General features: G+C 43.4%; 1 pseudogene; it reads right to left on the bottom strand.

The window, feature by feature from the left end:
- Positions 1–18,696: 18,696 nt before the first annotated feature.
- Positions 18,697–18,814, bottom strand: LOC124723099 (annotated as a pseudogene).
- Between the last annotated feature and the right edge of the window lie 1,009 nt (positions 18,815–19,823).

The following is a 19,823-nucleotide window of genomic DNA, read 5'->3' as shown; positions in this document are numbered from 1 at the left end:
TACTGGGAAAAGCAGGATGGTTTAAAGTGGAGGCAGTGACCGAAAACGTCGCTTGACTAGTTCCATTAATATATGCAATGCATCATACAGGTACTATTTGGTGCACTGAAAGTGTCATTGTTGCTTGAAGGTAGCGTGTTAGTGATCGAGGGTCAAAATGAAGAGCAAACAGCATAAATGTCGTTTTCAAATTTGTAACAATTCTTTCAGCACATATCCTGGTTTACATTGCAGCGCCAGCGATAAAACGGTGTACACGCACGAAACATTAATGGACGTCTGTTTTGGTATGCATTTACAGGACAATTAACAGTGACGATAACGGATAGCTAATATCTACCGTTAGATCAATAATTCGTAGATCACGACGTAAAATGCCGACAAAGTGAAAGATCTCTGTTGTACTGTTGTCAGTGTCTCGCACAGTCGCCTGAATAAGATGATAAAATGTGGCAGATATACGAAGGACACACCATGATCAACTAGAACATTACGGGCACCGACCTTCTATCGATATAAACCCGTCCAGGCGATATAGCGTCACGTGGCGAGGAATAACTGTTAGTCAAAACACCCGCACGGTGCATGCAGTATCAGTGAACGTGCTGTCTGCGTGTAGGATGGGAAGGCGCGCGATCTGTCTGTTGCTGACCGAGGGCAGCCTGTGTTGGCCCGGAGGCTCGCCACGGGCATTTCGGAAACTGAACGTGTCCGGTGTTAGAGGAGTGCTGTGGTGGGTGTCTTCGACACGTGGCAAAACCAAGGTGAAACCACGTCCAGACGTCATGGGGTTGGGCAACCACTCCTCATGTGTCGGACATAGTAGGCTGTACGGACTGGTAAAATAAGACAGGCGGGAAACTGCATCGGACTTTAATGCTAATAATGGGCCTCCGCAGGCGACGACCCATGCATGTGGCAATGTTAACACCACGACATCGGCAACTACGACTGAAATGGGCAACTAATCATCGGCATTGGACGTTGGTGCAGTGGCAGAGCGTTGCACTGTCTGATACATCCCGAAATCTTTTTCATCATGGCGATGGGAGGGCGCAAATCCGTCGTCTTCCAGGGGAACAGCTCCTTGGCATCCGTACTGCAGGACAGATAAAAGCTGGCTCCGGCTCCCTTACGCTCTGGAGAACATTCACGTGAGCATCCATGGGTCCAGTGGAGCTCGTGCGAGTCACTATGACGGCTAAGAAGTATCGTACACTGGTTAGAGACCACGTACACACCTTCATGACGATCATGTTTCCCGGCAGTGGTATTTTTCAACGAGATAGTGCGCCATGTGTCAAGGCTAGGAGTGTGATGGAGTGGTTAGAGGAACACAGGGGCAAGTTCCAATAGATGTGTTGGCCACCCCAAATGTGATTGTAGTTGTGTCAGAGCTTATAGCCCCCCCCTTCCAGGAATTTGCGGGATTAGGTAACTTCTATGTGCAGATGTGGTGCCAACTCGCTTCAGCGACCTATCAAGGTCTCATTGCTTCCATGCCACGAGGCGTCGCCGCTGTTAAGCGAGCCAAAGGTGGGCATCCGCCTATTATGTAGGTAGTCATAATGTTCACGATAATCGGTGTACAAATAAGAACACAACCCTGTGAACAGTCGGACCAGAAACATCAGCTTACCTGAGATAATGAGGCTGTCCGGATCAACGGAAACGTTAAATAATTTTTTACAGTATCAGTGACGTAAATATATATAAAAAAGAAGGTTATGTAAAAAATTCCTTTTTATCTCGAATTTATTACAATACTAAGGAGGAAATTAAAAACTGTTCATTGAAGCACTAGACTATTCTGCATGTCAAACTTTTTAGGTTCTTATACGACTCAGTTTTATTCCTGATACTGTGGTATCACACCTTGACGTATCAACTTATCTCACGCACGGGATCATTTAATAACTCAGTTCGAATTGTCATGAATTAAAAACGAATCGCCAGAGTATTTTACCAAAAGTGCTGCAAGCACGTAAACAGATTAGCGAAGAATGTGTGAAACTGCACGAGAGGTGCAGGTGGCGAGTTATTTACTGAATTGCTGCATAATTTGTTTTGCTTTGGATAGGAAGCGAATTGTGAGATAAGTCAGCATGCACGGCTTTAGCTGTGCTTGGTGAGAAAATATTACGGAACGACTAAAAACATTCGCTGTGTTTGGGAATGTTGATTTCCATTTTCTGGCGGCGTGTGCTATTATTGTTTAATACTTACCAGTGTAACAACAAGTTCCCAATTAGGTCATAGAAGTTGGGTACTTATATCCTATTTAAATCATTCAAACGACCTGTAGGAGCCTACATTAAAAAAAATAAGTAGTATTTAAAATTTAAATTGGATTCTGGTAAAAGGTAAGAACATTTAAGGGTATTTTGTAGGAGAAAATGTAGTAGAGATTAGCGAATCCGAACATTCAAGCGTACGTTGTTACAAAAGTGTCCGAGGATTAGTTATCGGAGTAGAAATTAGACTCAAAAAGTAATTTCCTCGTTCAGATTTGTTACTAAATAATGGTTTCCGTGGTAGAAAACCCAAGAGCAGAAGCAGGTATTTCTTTCATAATTGTAAAATTAACTAGGTGAATCGCTTTACAGAAGATTCATAATTCTTAATCGAACCTGTAAATGCAGATACATTCATAGTTTAAAAACATTTAAGTAAATTTAGTTATTACTAAATGATAGTGTATTGTTTGTAACGTCATGGAAGAAGTATGTTATGTATGATGATCATGCTTACCTCGCTATTGACAGAATGTGTTAAGAGTATACTTGAGTTTGTTTCTATAGTTTAGTATGATGTTCCCCACGGTGCTAGCTTGTCGTCTAGTGAAGACACTAGACTTTTTTTCTGTAGGAGCAGAATTGAAAGCCCCATTCACACTCACCAGTTTAGATCTTCCCTATTCTTCATAAATGAACTACTGCACATGCCGGGGCGGGTATTTTGAAACACACGTGTCTAGTTTTCCGACCCGTGCTTGATCTCACCGTCTGCAGGACGTTTGACTCTAGTTTTCCTTTCTTTTTTGTGTCTGTCATTCAAAACACATGTTGTTGCAGAATGATGGTACGTTATTGGAGCTAGTAATTTTCAGGGATACAGATGTCGAAGATCTCGATCAAATCATGCAAATGTCACTGAGAGTTGGCTTCGAATGTCACAGACGTTCTATCAACGTCTGAGAGTTATTATTTAGAAAGAACGATGTGGCAACTCATATGCATGTGTCTAGCAGATGCCAGTTTAACAACAGTTTCACTAATAATTAGTATGTTTATGATATTAATTGAGCGAACACGAACCTTTTTCCAGCGACCAGCTTATGACATCTTTCATGATCGTACACATTGTGATTTAAAAGGTTGCGCACGAACTGAGGGAGCTTAGAGAGGAGTCGGCATATGAGGTGCTACTCAGAAATTCTCGAAATGTGTATGTAGCTCTCGAAGTCCAGCTAGTACTACGAAACGCTTCCAGATGGTACCTCATACATGCTCTGTGAGTCAGTGTCACAAGCGGCTTTGAGCTATATGGTCGCATTTTGCTTTTATGCGGATTTCCCATTGTCTTGTGCTGATTGTCTTTAAAAATTGATGATGGTGGGTGTATGGGAGCAACGTGTGTGCATTAACTTTTGTTTCAGATTCAGAAAAATCGCTAAAGGAGCACGTAACATGTTTAAGAAAAGTATTTGGATAAGACGTCTTAGGTGACACTCAAACGTACGACTGATATATGCGTTTTCCAGATGGCAGAACATCGTTTGACGACGGGCCCCGTTCAGGACAGCCATCATCTGGCATTACTCTTGAAAATGTTGCCCCTGTTCGGAATACAGACCTGGAGTTCGGAAGGCAGATCATCCAGGACATAGGCAATACTGTAGGCCTGCCTCATGGGACATGTCGGAGGATTTTGTCCGACGAACTGCACACGCTATAGACTAAAGCAAAGTTTGCGCCGTGAATTTTCAGCGATGATCAGAAACAGAATCATGTGCAAGACTGCAGAGAACTTCAAGAAAGACCTAAAAGAGAACCAGACTTACTGTCGAAGTTCATTACCGTTGATGAAAGCTTGATTTATGGATAACGATCATGAAATGGAACATCAGTCATCATATTGGAAGAATCCATCGTCTTCCCATCTACAGAAAGCCCAGCAAGCAAAGAGTAATGTGATATGCTTGCTAATGTGCTGCTTTGTCATGGAAGGAACTGTCCATAAGGAGTTCGTCGCTCCTTATCGATCCATGAGTGGAGTGTTCTAATGTGATGTCGTGAAGCGATTGGGGGATAACATTAGAACAAAACATTCAGAAATGTCGTGCACAGGGAACTGTTCTCCAATCATGAAAATGCGAGGTCACATACTGTGTTCTTCATCCAGGAGAGCCTCCCCGGAAAGCAGGATTATAGTTGGTCTTCATCTGCCGTATTCACCCGATTAGGCACAGAGTGACTTTTGATTAATCCACAGAAATAAACCCAAGTTAAAAAGCCGGAGCTTTCACTCAGATGAGGAGATTAAATTAGGACGAACTGCCTGTTGGCTTCTGTGTCGTGATCTTCTGCCGATCTTTGTTTCATGATTTTTCTGACATTTCCCTAGTACAAGTGACTGGCATTGTCAAAGGGAGGGGACACAGCGTGAATCGAAAACAGGTACACATGGACAGATACCTACAAACTGTCAAATAACCACGAGAGCCAGGAAAAAGGGACGATTAAAACCCTTCTAACGCGAGCAAACGAATATGTGAGCCGCAGCACCACAGAGGCGAGGTGGAACATCTGCAAAGAAATCTAAGGAGCAATTGGTACTCCAACTGCTGCATAAGAAGTGTCACAGAATCAAACATCCTGCGAAGTGACGCATGGGAAAAAGAAATGTCGGGTACGGTCTTTCTGCCCTCTTCCCCGAGTGCCGGACAGAATCGGCATTATACTGCGCAAACACGGCTTAAAGACTATTTATTAACCAACAAAGGAGATCAAAGAGTGTCTCAGATCGGCAGAGGAGAAAAGGGAACCACTTCCAACGTCGGGAATATAACGCATACCGTGTACACGGGAGAAAGTCTGTGTTGGAATGACTGGACGATCAGTCAACACAAGGATCACCGAACATAAGTGACACTGCAGGTTATGGCAGGTGGAGAAAACAGCTTTGGCGCAGCACGCGCTGTGTGAGACCGGACACATAGTATAATTCGCCGACAAGGAAGTTCTTGCTGCAGCGAAGAGCCATCACACTCGCTTGTTCAGAGAAGCTACAGAAATACACGAACATGAGGATTGCTTCAACAAGAAAGAAGAAAGCTTCAGTGAGAGCGGATCCTGGATTTCCGTGCTGCAGCGAACGACCTTTGCAGGTAGCAAGCGGAGAACCGCAGCGGAAATGACCACGGAATAGGCCTACGACGTAGGCGCGGAGGGGCATACAATCTGCGGCCGCGAGATGGACTCCCGTCCACCACCAGCAGTGGAATGTGAAGCTTTGACAATGCCAACCACTCGCACTGGCGGAACATCAGAAAAATTATCAATCAAACGTCGGCCGAAGAACCGGAGACATAATCTAATAGGCACTTTGTCAACAAGTGGCTACGAAAGCCCTAACAATTTAGATTCAAGTACAATCGCAAATGGTACTGACCCATATCACGAAAAATGCACTCCAGTGAGCTTTCAGTTCATGGATAAACCTCTGAGAGGAACTACATTGAGGGCGATGGTTGTCAAAAAGATCCTGGTAAAGTTTAATTTTATTATTTGCTATTCAGGAAACGTTTGGGTAGCGCACCTCGCACAACAACTTAGCAATAGCAATTTACGGTCTTTTTTGTAATTCTGAGGCAGTCAAAGCTTTGGAATTTCTGGAAAAAGGACAACAAATGCATAGACTCCGTAAATTCAGCGCAGACATTGTATGGCTTCTGTGTATGTACAACTGCTTGTTATCCATGCGCTTTTCGGTTGCTGTCGTGCCGGTAATGTGTCGTGTATCAGTTACTGCCTACGTAAATCTGCTTTTCATTCGTGTGCTCTGAGACAAGTGGATTGTTTACACCACATTCCCGTGGTTTGATAGTGTACGCTGTGGCACTGAAGAGGATAACTGCAGTGTTTGTGACACGCAAAGTACTTTGCAAAATGGAACGGTTCACGTTTGCAGAACTGCGAGACATACATTTCGCGTACGGCAGAACCGCTGACAGTGCACACTTATCTCAACGCCTGTATACGGTATTCAGCATCTGAACCGACACCAGCCGCAGCCTCTAACATTTCAAAGCGTTCACTGGCAACTGGGGCATAGGTGCCAATGTATCACGCAAGTCACCCACGTACTACTCGAACAGTCAGTACTGAAGAGGAAGTACTTCGACATGTGGAACAATAACCATCATCAACCACGCTTGCCACTTCTCGTTCCACGGACATATCTCAGTGTAGTGTCTGGCGTGTCCTGAGTAACAACTAGTTGCGCCCCTGTCGTCAGCAACGAGTTTAGGGTCTGGGTGTGGACGATTCCCGACAAAGAATTCGGTTTTGTGATTGGATTGTTGAGCGTTCTGAGGTGAGCCCAATTTTTTCACAAAGAATACTCTTGATTGTTCAGTGTTTAGTAAGAATATTTGAAAGTACTGTGCTAACAATTATTACAGGAAAAATATGAACTTCTAATGACTCGCCATGTGCATCGGGAGGGCGATAGAATATGAATGTACGGGAGGTGCAGAGATCAATCTTCTATGGGATGTATGTATCACACTTCAAAAAATCGATATCTTTGACATTCAAGAAATGTTCAAAACAAACCATTAATTTGCACCATGAGAACCGAAGGAAAGTGGCGTGAACAGTGATCACTAAGGTTCGCAACTTCAAGATCGAAGACAAACTTCTTGGGAGTTACAAATCGAGCAGGACGTTCAGCTAGGTATCTACTCTTAAAGAATACATACGATAGTGTAACCATATGATGAGAACTGATGAAATGTGATGGCATGCAACCCAACGCGAAACAATATGTCGTGCGGCTTAACGTGAAACTGGCTATCCTTTGAGGCGTTCTCGCAGATAGTGCGATAATGTTTAATAGGCACGGAAGAAACAAACATCCAGAGATTAATTTCGTCCAGTGGTTCCAGATGGCATAAATTGCAATGTAACACATATTTCAGGAGGGATAGTTTGCTCTAAAGGAGTACGATTTTAATATGCAGACCAGGAACCAAGCAAAAACAAGTTAGTTTGATCATTTATTGGTCAAAAGCAGTGCTCATACTATAACTGGAGTTCTCTTATGCCCATTTTCATACTCTTGACTGCTGTAACGTTAATACTCCTTACTGCCCTTGCAAGAACACCCGTCGAGAAAGAATCGTAGGGGTCAAAGCGCCTCCAACTTCTCGCAGCACAATAAATAATTTTCTAGCCGATTTATCACCCTGATTAACACTTGGCATAATCGTATACGAATGTGTGTAGGCATTGATATTACTTAATCTTGATACAGCTCTCTAAGTACCTCTAATTTCCAGGGTTCGTTTCAAATACATTTCCTCCTCAAATCTCGGTTGGTCGGAATTGAAAACACCTTCCTTATTGAACGACAGGATAAGTTCGTTTATCCCATCTACAAATTTTCAGGTTGCTTCCGCAGTTTTCTGTGCATCAAGTTGATACTTTGTTTGAAATTTCGTTATCTTACTGTTTACAGTTCGGCAGCTCTGTTTAACATTATGCAAACACCCGCTGCTTCCCTCGAGATCACTATAATCTATGCCGCTCGCAGTGTGAAGCGCATAACTTCGTAGGTCACTGCCATACACATCCTGTAAATTGTATCGAGCAGCCTTGAAACCCGAAAACACCAGTTTTTGTAACAAGTGCGCCTTGTTTTCCCTTGAATATACATCATACACACACAGACACACACACACACACAGACACACACACACACACACACACACACACACATATATATATATATATATATATATATATATATATATATATATATATATTACTACGCTGTTGATGATTTCCCATGAATGTAATTATGTTTAGTGCCTATTATTGGACAACGATTGTCCTTGGCTACGTTGACGGGTTCTGGGGTCCCCTGTTCGACAAGGATGGTGAACCACATGCCCGACACCTGTTTCAATATTACTTTCACTTTTTAGGCACGTATCATCATCATTACACTCCTCATGTAACATTGTCCGCACAGTCGAATGTATACGACACAACACGTTTCACCGACCCATCTTGCAGAAGCGCTAATAACTCATCTGACACTTCTTTCTCACTCTGCGAAATACCTTAGGTTCCATTCTGACGAAATGTTAACTTCATCAACTGTTGTAGATATAATGCAAGGTTTGCTTTGTTTGTCATTGCGATTGCTCTAATCGCTTCAACACAATTAGCACTGTAGCACCGTTGTGAACTACTCACCAACTAAGCAGTTCAATTACGCTCCGTATCCCATGCTGTGCTCACCATTGGGTACTGCCAGTCCTGCTCCTGTTGCCGTTAGCAGCCAATATTGTGATTGTATGGTAGACAATATGTGGGGCCATCGAATGGCGTAGACATGATTGAGCGTTTGCCACCTCGTACTCGAGGGGTTCCTTCTAAGTAATGTCTCGTTTACAGATGGGTTCATTATCTGTCGAAACAGCTATATTTCGCATCCCATCGCCAACAGGAGTTTACAGTGATTGACTGGGTCGGTATTATAGACGATCACGTGATCGTACCATACCTCCTTCCACCACGTTTGAATGGAGTGACGTACAAGGTCAGACATTTTGGAGGATGCATAACTTAACTTGAGTCGTCAGACGCGGCTGCAGCTACATGTTTCTGTGCTAGTACGTTATGTACGCAGTGCCACATAGCTCAGGCGCTGGATCGGAATGGGAGGTCCTGTTAAGCGGCCACCCTGCTCCCCTGATCTTGGGTTTTTTTTAATTTTTGTTGTGAGTGCAAATCAAAAGCCTCATGTACGTGACACCAGTTTCTGACGAAGAAATATTTCTCGCCAGGATACGTGCAACGCCTGATGAGGTTTGCGTGATGCCTGGTGTATTCGGGTGAAGATTTTATGCCCGTATTGAATATGGTGCTCACTATTTTGATATTCCATAGTTTGCACTGGCAAAGAATTATTTCCAGGTATATAAGTTCCTCTTCCAAAACTGTTGCATTTCGATCCTTCTTCAGCTCCTACAATTTGTGCGCAAGATTTTGAACCACTCTACATATGTTTTATGCAATAAAAGCGTCTGATTTGAATAAAGAGTAAGTGACCAACAGGGACATGTCAGTAGCAAACATAAATATCTCGTAAGTTTTACCATTGCAAAGACTCACAAAAGGAGGACGTGGTAATAGGCGTCCTTGGTGTAGAGAAACAATTGAAAGAGCTGAGAACGAAGAAGTCGCCATGTCTGGATGCAATCGCAGTTCTGTATTAGAAAGAGTACTCTCGGGCATTGACCTCTCATTTTGCTTAAATTCATCGCGAATCTCTCACGCAGCGCAAAGTCCCAAGAGACTGGAAAAAACGCAACTGACTGCTGTACATAAGAAGAAAAAAAGAACGGACTCGCAAAATTACAGACCAATATCCTTAACATCGGTTTGCTGTAAAATTATTGAACATATTCTCAGCTGGAATATAACAAATTTCGTCGACACGGAATAGCCTTTGTCCACAGATCAGCATGATTTTGGAAAGCACTTCTCCTGCGAGACTCAAATTGCCCTTTTCTCACATGATATCCTGCGAACTGTGAATGAAGGGCAACAGGCAGACTCCATACTCTTAGACTTCCGAGAATTGTTTGACACTATCCCCCACTGCAGACTGTTAACAAAGGAACTAGCATTCGGAGTAGCTTCCCAGATATGCGAATGGCTCGATAGATAAATATGGGTATTCAGCGATCAAAGGCCCTGCAGACCACGCGCTGCTTCCACAAACTCCCTCCTGTTTTGGGCCCGGTTCCTTCAGGTGTCTTCGATTCCCAGGGCTGCTAGGTCCTCCGCCAGGTCGTCCATCCAGCGCTGCCTTGGTCGCCCAATGGGGCGTTTGGTGTTTGGTTTCCACGCTCGTGCTATCTTCGCCTGTCTTCCATCTGGCATACGGGCTACATGGCCCATCAATTCTATTCTTTTCCTCTTTATCTTCTGTAGGATAATTGGATGTCGCATCAGAAGGTAGATTTACTCGTTTTTCCTCCTCCATTCTCCGTTCTCTAAAACTGGTCCCTATATCTTACTCATCACTCTTCTTTCAAATATTAATACTGCTGGGCGTATCACTGTGTTGTAGAGTTTCATCTTCGTGTTCACTGTGATCGATTTAGCGCCAAGCGTCTCTCTGAGGGAAAGCATGCATTTCATTCTCACTGCTATTCTTTCCTTGATGTCCATTTTTATGTTGGTGTCCGTGGTAAGCCAAGATCCCAAGTATTTGAACTATTGTACTCTCTTGAACCTGTTGCCATCTGTCGCAAGAAATTCTTCCTGCTCTTGTCTTCTTCCTAATTGCATGAACTCTGTTTTGTCTTGATTCACTTTGAGCCCTACCTTCTGTGCATAATTGTCCATTTGCTGGTACATTTCTTTCAATTCGTGCTTTGATTCACTTAGTAGTACTATGTCATCTGCATATGCGAGAGAATTGAATTTACCATCCATCTCTACTCCAGCCCACTCCTGTTGCTAACACTCTTTTTATGACTTTCTCTAAGATGACATTGAACAGAACACATGAAAGAGTATCCCCTTGTCTGAGGCGTGTCTCAATCTCAAATGTTTCTGATGTGGCTCCTCGGAAACTTACTGCTGCCTTTGACCCTTCCATACAAGCTTGCACCATTCTCACTAGCTTCTCAGGGATTCTGAAGTCACGTATAGGACTGTATAGGCTATTCCTGTGGATGCTGTCATATGAACGTTGAAAATCGAAGAACAGGCTGTAGATATATCTATCATATTCCCAGTGTTTTTCAAACAATTGTCTAAAGCGCGAATGGTTCGAAGACGTCTTAATTAGTAGAAAAGAGTACGTTCTTCTCGACGGCGAGTGGACATCAAAGACAAGGATATCGTCAGGTGTATCCGAGGGAAGCAGTGTGACGGGACCGATGTTATTCTCTGTGTACATAATTCTTCTGACGGACAGATTGCGCAGCGATCTGCGGTTGTTTGATGATGATGCTGTGGTTTATGGGAAGGTGTCGTCGTTGAGTGCCTCTAGGAGGATACAAGACGACTTACACAAAATTTCTTGTTGATGTGATGAATAGCAGTTGGCTCTAAACGTACAAAAATGTAAGTTAATGCAGATGAGTAGGAAAAAACACCCCGTAATTTTCGAATATAGCATTACTAGAGTGCTGATTGACACAGCCACGTCGGTTAAACATCCAGCCATAACGTTGCAAAACGATATGAAATGGAGTGAGAACGTAACAATTGTAGTAGGGAAGGCGAATGATTGACTTTGGTTTACTGAGAGAATTTTGGGAGACTGATTTATCTGTAAAGCAAAGCGCGTGCAGGACCCTAATGTGACCTATTCTTGAGTATTGCTCCAGAGTCTGCAATCCCTCCCAGATTGGTTGGTTTGGTGGGAGGGGACCAAACAGCGAGTTCGTCGATCCGATCGGATTAGGGAAGAATGAAGAATGTCGGCCGTGCTCTTTCAAAGGAACCATTTCGGCGTTTGTCTGAAGATATTTAGGGAAATCACGGAAAATGTAAAGCAGGATGGACGGGTGAGGGTTTGAACCGTCGTCCTCCCAAATACGAATCCAGTGTGCTAACCACTGCGCCACCTCGCTCGGTAATCCCTCCCAGGTCGGACTGAAGGAAGACATCGAAGAAATTCATAGGCGGTCTGCTAGATTTGTTTCCAGTAGATTTCAACAACGCGCAGGTATTACGAAGATGTTACGAGAACTCAGATGGGAAACAATGGAGGAAAGGCGACGTTTCTTTTTTGAGGAACACTACTGAGAAAATTTAGAGAAATGGCATTTGAAGCTGACTGTAGAACAATTCTAGAAATTAAGGCTGGTACGGAGACCTACAGTCAGTCGTTTTTCCCTCGCTCTATTCGCGGGTGGAAGAGGAAAGGAAATGACTAGTAACGGTACAAGGTATCCTCCTCCACGCAACTTGCGGTGAATGCGGATTATGTATGTAGATGCAGATATAAGTTACTTAAATAATTTGAATAATCAGGATACAGAGAACAGTCTAAAATATTTTGCAGCCGCCGACACAGATTTATGCTGAGACCCGACAGACATCAAAGGTGTGTGTGAGTCCTTAAGGGGCCAAACTGCAGAGATTATCAGTCCCTAGACTTACACATTACTTAAACTAACGTATGCTAAGAACAACACACCCACCCATGCCCGAGGGAGAACTCGAACCTCCGGCGGGAGGGACCGTGCAGTCAGTGACATGGTGCCTCTAACCGCGCGGCCACTCCGCGCGGCGACAGACATCATCAGACATTTAAATTTACAATGTAACGATTTAGGTAAGGAAGTTCGCTGCGTAGAATTATGAGACCCAATTACTGTATTACTCTGAGTAACATTTTTGTAGGCAACCTGAAATTTAGATTCCCCCTTATGTTTTGCACTCTTTCATGCCTGGCCTTAGTGAAAGTACAAGCGAAAGTTGTATTTTAGGAGAACGAATGACTGATGTCGACTACGTTGATTATTTCTATCGTCATTACTACCTAGAAATTTCAGTTTTACGGTTTTTATACCGGCATTAAACGTAATATTACGTTCCCGTGATAGACTGCCACACAAAAGAACTTATGATTGTGACATAATCCATAGCCGAAATAACTATCAGTTTCCGGCTCTTTGATTGTCATAATGATTTTATTATAATTGGCGCAACATCATAATAAAGATAAAAACAGCGTTTCTGAGCGAGACGGTGCAGTGGTCAACACTCGAATTTCGGAAGTCAGGTGTACAGATCTTGCTTCAGCCAGACGGGCCAGGTGGGGTAGCCGCGTTGTCTACGCGTCTAGCCACGGTTTGCGCGGCTCCCCGTCTGAGATTCGAGTCCTCCCTCTGGCATGAATGTGGGTGTTGTCCTTAGCGTAAGTTAATTTAAATTAGATTAAGTAGTGTGTAAGCCTAAGGATTGATGACCTTAGCAGTTTGGTCCCATAGGAACTTACCATGAATTTCCAAATATCAGCCATACGGACCTACAGGGGCTGGACAAAAACATGGAAACACCGCGTGAAAGGCAATCTTGAACATAAGTGCAAATACTAGCCAAGCCTGCAGGTTGTATTTGACCCAGAACGTTACCTATGCAATGTCTTCAATACGTTGCAAGTGTCAGACATGGTCAGAAAAGTGTTCTGCATAGTTTTAATTGCATTTTGTCGCAGCTAAGTGACTTCCTACGTCGGCAAATTGTTATTGCTGGTATCTTGGTGTTTCCGTATCTACATCTACATCTACATCCAAACTCCGCGGAGGGTACCCTGACTACCTCTGTCGGTTCTCCCTTCTATCGCAGTCTCGTATTGTTCGTGGAAAGAAGGATTGTCGGTATGCTTCTGTGTGGGCTCTAATCTCTCTGATTTTATCCTCATGGTCTCTTCGCGAGATATACGTAGGAGGGAGCAATATACTGCTTGACTCTTCGGTGAAGGTATGTTCTCGAAACTTTAACAAAAGCCCGTACCGAGCTACTGAGCGTCTCTCCTGCAGAGTCTTCCACTGAAGTTTATCTATCATCTCCGTAACGCTTTCGCGATTACTAACTGATCCTGTAACAAACGCGCTGCTCTCCGTTGGATCTTCTCTATCTCTTCTATCAACGCTGTCTGGTACGGATCCCACACTACTGAGCAGTATTCAAGCAGTGGGCGAACAAGCGTACTGTAACCTACTTCCTTTGTTTTCGGATTGCATTTCCTTAGGACTCTTCCAATGAATCTCAGTCTGGCATCTGCTTCACCGACGATCAACTTTATACGATCATTCCATTTTAAATCAATCCTAATGCCTACTCCCAGATAATTTATGGAATTAACTGCTTCCAGTTGCTGACCTGCTATTTTGTAGCTAAATGATAAGAGATCTATCTTTCTATGTATTCGCAGCACATTACACTTGTCTACATCGAGATTCAATTGCCATTCCCTGCACCATGCGTCAATTCGCTGCAGATCCTCCTGCATTTCAGTACAATTTTCCATTGTTACAACCTCTCGATACACCACAGCATCATCTGCAAAAAGACTCAGTGAACTTCCGATGTCATCCACCAGGTCATTTATGTATATTGTGAATAGCAACGATCCTATGACACTCCCCTGCAGCACACCTGAAATCGCTCTTACTTCGGAAGACTTCTCCCCATTGAGAATGACACGCTGCGTTCTGTTATCTAGGAACTCCTCAATACAATCACACAATTGGTCTGATAGTCCATATGCTCTTACTTTGTTCATTAAACGACTGTGGGGAACTGTATCGAATGCCTTGCGGAAGTCAAGAAACACGGCATCTACCCGTGATCCCGTGTCTATGGCCCTCTGAGCCTCGTGGACGAATAGCGCGAGCTGGGTTTCACACGACCGTCTTTTTCGAAACACATGGTGATTCCTACAGAGTAGATTTCTAGTCTCCAGAAAAGTCATTATACTCGAACATAATACGTGTTCCAAAATTCTACAACTACTAAAGGTATCCGAGGTGTTTGGTGAGTCTAGAGGCACCATATCAAATATTTATGATGAAAGACGTCATACGATGAAGTCACAACTTAGAAGAAAGTGTGTGCTGTGTGATCATGATAGTCGGGCATTGGAGAGGATTGTGACGAAAAATAGAAGTAGGACATCTGAAAAAGTCCCTGCAGAACTGACGATTCACTCGCGAACCCTGACTTCACGGAAACAACACGAAGTGAGCTCCATAAGTAGAGAATTTAGGACGAGCTGGGAGTCCAAAGCTACTCATCAGTGGTGCAAATGCATGTAACAGGAAAACGTGGTGCCGAAGCCATAATACCTGGACTATGGAGCAATGGAAGAAAGTCATTTAGTCCGATGAATCTTGTTACACACTGTATCCAACTTCTGGCCGAGTCTGCGTCACAAGAGTGAAACATGGCGGGGGTTCGCTGATGATTTGGGCACCCATGTTGTGGTATTCCACGGGCCCTATGGTAATAATAATAATGAAGTGTGACGAGGGCCTCCCGTCGGGTAGACCGCTCGCCTGGTGCAAGTCTTTCGATTTGACGCCACTTCGGCGACTTGCGCGTCGATGGGGATGAAAAAAATGGTTCAAATGGCTCTGAGCACTATGGGACTTACCTACTGTGGTCATCAGTCCCCTAGAACTTAGAACTACTTAAACCTAACTAACCTAAGGACATCACACACATCCATGCCCGAGGCAGGATTCGAACCTGCGACCGTAGCAGTCGGGCGGTTCCGGACCGCTCGCCTAGAACCGCGAGACCACCGCGGCCGGCCCGATGGGGGTGAAATGATGATGATTAGGACAAAACAACACCCAGTCCCTGAGCGGAGAAAATCTCCGACCCAGCCGGGAATCGAACCCGGGGCCTTAGGATTGACAGCCTGTCGCGCTAACCACTTTTTTTTATTTTATTATTTTTTTTAAATATCATTTTTTGTTCGCTTTCGTTCGTTGTATTTGCTCGGGGCGGACGCGGTAAGACATCCGTTTTAATTCGTTGCTGATCGATTAACTCAGTTTTTTTATTACAGAGGGTAGGAATCCCTCTGACTGAACACGCTGAGCTACCGTGCCGGCGTCACTCAGCTACCGGGGGCGGACGGCCCCATGGTTACAGCGAAGCATGTTACCATTTTGGCTGTTCAGGGCCACTCCATGATACAATGTTTGTTTTCGAATGATATTACAGTGGTCCAAGACGATAGGGTCCCTGATCACACTATTATCACCGTCCAGATCTGGTTTTGCGAGCACGAGGGTAAGGTGTCGCATCTCCCCTGGCCGCCACAGTCACCAGATCTCAATATTATTGACCCTTTCTGGGCTACTTTGTAGAGAAGGGTGCGTGACCGCTATCTACCTTTATTATCGTGTAACACCCCACCGGTCACTTATCTGGTTTTGGCGTGTATTTACCCCAGCTAATTGATTAACAGATCAACAGAGAGTGCAAAACTGCCACAATATCGGATAACGCAAAGAAAGTAATAAGGTCCTGTGACTCCTGATTGAACTGCGGTGGTAGTGTTGACATTAATTGATTCAGAATTGGTCCCTTTTAATTAAAAAGAGGTGCACATTGATGTTATATTCAGCTATTGAACACTAGATGCAAATGTTGAACATTAAATTAATTGAGAAAGTGACCTGGGATTTCAACTACTTGATTGAAAGCAGATGCAATCGATTAGCAAAAATTTATTTTAACTCATGACCTTCAGTCACACATTACATGACTCTCCTAACAGGCAGTGGGAATAAATTGCGTTTACGTGGAGTAAAAAGCGATAAATGAAAATTAATTCCTATCGACTGACCCAGGCGTAATGCGAAGTGCAAGAAGAATTCCACAATACACGTCCCATGAAACCCTCGTGGAAACTTTGCCGGCGTGATCCAACAAATTAATCAGTGGCCTGACTCAAGCTGGAGCGGGCACAATATCACAGAATTCAGCGTGGCGGGGCGTCGTCGTTGTGCGGACGTCGGCCGTCCTCGTGGTGCTGCAAGGCTGAGCTCGTCTATTCACTCCTAGCTATACTGCTCTGTACATAGCTGAACAAAAACTTTCTATCTCCAAGCTCAATCGTTTCGTTTGCTAAGTCCTAAACTGCAGAGATGATCACTCTCTCTCAGGCAAGCTGAGTAAAGAGCGCCACATCCGCACTCTAGGCAAGCTGGGAACGAAGAACCCCTACCGAGACTTATCTAAATCGTACAACGAAAGACCCCTACCGAGACTTATCTAACTCGTACAACGCGAATGCTGGGACTGCTTCTTAGAGGATAACACAAGACAGTTGTGTTCTCCAATCCGAGTTTGTGCTTCGTCTCGAATCACCTGATCACTCACGTGACGTTAAACACTAACTTTCCTTCCTTTTTGGAAACTTTCACGTGGTTATTCATAATTACCACCGGAATTTCTGAAGAGAAATCTATGAAAGATACAATACATGAAAAAAAATGACACATAGCAGTGGAAAGAGCACCTCCCCAACTTTTTAACTCACCTTGAAGCCACCGTTTGTGACACAGCAGTTGCCAATACGCGTGTGCAAATAACTATAATCGCTGACACGAACTGCCTTGGAAGGCACAACAGTCCGCCTGGTAGAATGTTCATTGAGCTGCCTTTCTGCAGGCGCAAATTACTTCGATGCGACACTAAAGAACGAATGTTTGTCTATACGCTTGTAAGCCTGTCCCTAGCGCAACAGGATGGCGCGTATTACGAATCGGAACTTGGGAATGTCTCTGTCCACTGACACGTGTAATTTTTCTTTGTGTTGTAGTGTCTAAAAAAAAAAAAAAAAAAAAAATTGGACGCCGTGTCCCCTTCGTCATTTGGTGAGTTTGGTAGGACACTCTTCTTTCCCCTCACCTGAGCTTTACCGTATAATTTTTAAATAATTAAATTTATTTGATGTGTTCATGTTTTTCTTTATATCACTAAATTCACGATTTAGATTACTTGGAATCAATTTTATAAAAGGAAATGTCATCCGTTACAATAACTGATATTATTAGAATATTCTGTACCATTTGGCAGCTTTGAAGACAACTGATTTCATTAAACTCGTTATAATGCGTCTTAAACGTAGTTATTATTTTCACCTTTAAAGTCACAGAAGAAATGTTGTACCTACAGTTAAAAAGTGTATTATCTATGATTAAAAATACTTTATTTTAAACATGCCAACTTTGAGCATTATTTGCAAAGATAGACAGAAACAGATAGGAGGACAAAAGGACTCCGTGACGATAGTATTAACTATTTTGACGGATCCCTAAAAAACTGACCTTTAATTGATATATTACATACCTTAAATGGCACTTTGCAGATGATATACAACATTTTTTTCTTACTTCGAAAATGAAATACAACATTCTTTGTGCCTTCGTTTGAACCGGATGACTACATAGCTTTACAATCTCTTGATTTGTAAGATCACTAAGAGAGTTCTTGTCGGCGAACTTTACCTTAGCTTCCTTCCAAGAACAATTAACATCTAGCTGGAGTGTTGGCATGCTGCTTAACATATACATTACAAAAGTTTTGATACCGATTCGTTTTGAACACCACAATAACATCAGGTATATATACGTTACAGAATATCACGACAGCCTTACCGACTGACACACTTATAATTTTGACAGGTGCAGCAGGTAACTAAACTCTGTCAGAACAGGCCTTTGAAGGCTCAACGTTTCCGACCGGCCGCCGTGTCATCCTCAGCCCACAGGCGTCACTGGATGCGGATATGGAGGAGCACGTGGTCAGCACACCGCTCTCCCGGCCGTATGTCAGTTTACGAGACCAGAGCCGCTACTTGTCAATCAAGTAGCTCCTCAGTTTAGCTCACGAGGTCTGAGTGCACCCTGCTTGCCAGCAGCGCTCGGCAGACCGGGTGGTCACCCACCCAAGTGCTAGCCCAGCCTGACAGCGCTTAACTTCGGTGATCCGACGGGAACCGGTGTTACCACTGCGGCGAGGCCGTTGGCGCGGCCGGGAACTACCCGAATGCAATCTGACACTTGGGTGGTCTTGTTTTAAATCGCCGAGTCCTGGGCACGTGTAAAACATTCAGTTTAGAGAGGCAATGAAGGTTGGAGAGCACTTTAGTATTGTCTATGCTCGATAAACAAAGAGTTATCCGCTACAATAATATCTATTCTCGGATTTAAAATGTTGACGTGAGATATACATTGCCTCTCCCTCTCGCCTCATATGAGATTTGATGAGACTGGTGAGTTTAACGTGCTCAGAATTCCTAACGATTAGTCCAAACATCAATTTTTGTCACCGATTGTAATGTGTTTTCATACTGTATACACAGTAATTCAGTGCAGGTTATTTCCTCATCGTAGCTTCTCAACTGTGTGTTTTACGTAATGTGAAGGACTGATTAATGTTTTTACCGAGTATAGTTGTCTTTATTGTGTTTAGGATGGTTATGGGAGTACTGATAGCTAACTTTGCATGGACAAGTATGGAAAATACTGTTCAAAAATAATTGATGATGATCAGGTTGCATTCCATTCGGAAAGTGAGTGCAATCAGCGAGTTTTATGTGACTTATAAATTATAGAGAGCAGCAACCAGTCGTCCTTTTTTAGATTTTACTACGCAAATCCAGATTTCGGCTCGTAGCTAGCCATTCTCAATGCACTATTTTCTATTCTGAATGCATGTAAGTGCAATGCAACAGGGACTTACATGCATTGAGAATGGCTAGCTACTAACCGAAATCTGGATTTGCGTAATAAAATCTGAAAAAGGACCACTGATTGCTGCAGTCTATAATTTATAAATGATGATGAGTTATCAATATATTACATTTTAAGTCTCACTTCTTTACTAGTAAAGTACATAGAAATTAACTGAAATTACAATATGTGATCAAAAGTATCCGGACACCCCAAAAACATACGTTTTTCGTATTAGGTGCATTGTGCTGCCACCTACTGCCAGTTCATTAGACATCGCGAGAGAGCAGAATGGGGCGCTCCG

Source organism: Schistocerca piceifrons, chromosome 1 (genome assembly GCF_021461385.2).
Source record: "Schistocerca piceifrons isolate TAMUIC-IGC-003096 chromosome 1, iqSchPice1.1, whole genome shotgun sequence".
In the NCBI taxonomy this organism is placed as follows: Eukaryota; Metazoa; Arthropoda; class Insecta; order Orthoptera; family Acrididae; genus Schistocerca; species Schistocerca piceifrons.
The sequence above is the reverse complement of the archived record's forward strand: the minus strand, read 5'-3'. Positions and strand labels throughout refer to the sequence as shown.